This window comes from Theropithecus gelada, chromosome X (assembly GCF_003255815.1).
Source record: "Theropithecus gelada isolate Dixy chromosome X, Tgel_1.0, whole genome shotgun sequence".
Classification (NCBI taxonomy): domain Eukaryota; kingdom Metazoa; phylum Chordata; class Mammalia; order Primates; family Cercopithecidae; genus Theropithecus; species Theropithecus gelada.
This window is the reverse complement of record NC_037689.1, coordinates 49,178,319-49,179,314: the sequence shown is the minus strand read 5'-3', so window position 1 is coordinate 49,179,314 and position 996 is coordinate 49,178,319.

Sequence of the window (996 nt, the reverse complement as noted above, 5' to 3'; positions counted from 1 at the left end):
ACTTGTGTTTTACTTATATATTACTACCTAGCAATCCATCCTCAACCTAATGGTGTAAATGAAAAACTCTTTTATTATGCTCATGAATTCTGGTGTTGAGGAATTTCTGCCGGGCACATCAGGGTAAGCATGGCTCTGTTCCATAATGTCTGAGGCCTCAGCTTGCAAGATGAAGGCAGAGACTGAATCTGAATCTGCAAGTAGAGGCTAGAATCATTTAAAAGTTTATTCATTCACATGTCTGGTAGTTAATGCTGACTTTTGTCTGGGACCTTAAAAGGGGCTTTTGGCCAGAACACCTACATGTGGCTTCTCCATGTGGCTGCTTGTGTTTCCTCACTGCATCGTGGCTGAATTCCAAGAGTAAACATCCATCCCAAGAGAACTAGGTGAAGCAATATCACCTTTTATGGCACTTAATGACCTATCCTCAGAAGTTAAAAGACTGCCCAAATTTAAGGAAATTAAACATGGACCGCTGTCTCTTGATGGTGAGTGTGTTAAAATCACACTGTAAGAAAAGCATGTGGGACAGTAGATATTTTTATGGCTGGTTTTAGAAAATGCAATCTGTTACAGGCAGACTGAGCAGACAATTTACCAAAGAAGGAAGGTATACAAATGGGCCAAAAAACACATGAAAAGACAATCAGCATTATTAGTCATCAGCAAAATTCAAATTAAAATCACAATAAAATATTACTGCACATCTAATGGAGTAGTTAATTTAAAAGTTAGATATGGCCGGGCGCGGTGGCTCAAGCCTGTAATCCCAGCACTTTGGGAGGCCGAGACGGGTGGATCATGAGGTCAGGAGATCGAGACCATCCTGGCTAACACGGTGAAACCCCATCTCTACTAAAAAAAAAATACAAAAAACTAGCCGGGCAAGGTGGCGGGCGCCTGTAGTCCCAGCTACTCGGGAGGCTGAGGCAGGAGAATGGCGTGAACCCGGGAGGTGGAGCTTGCAGTGAGCTGAGATCCGGCCACTGCACT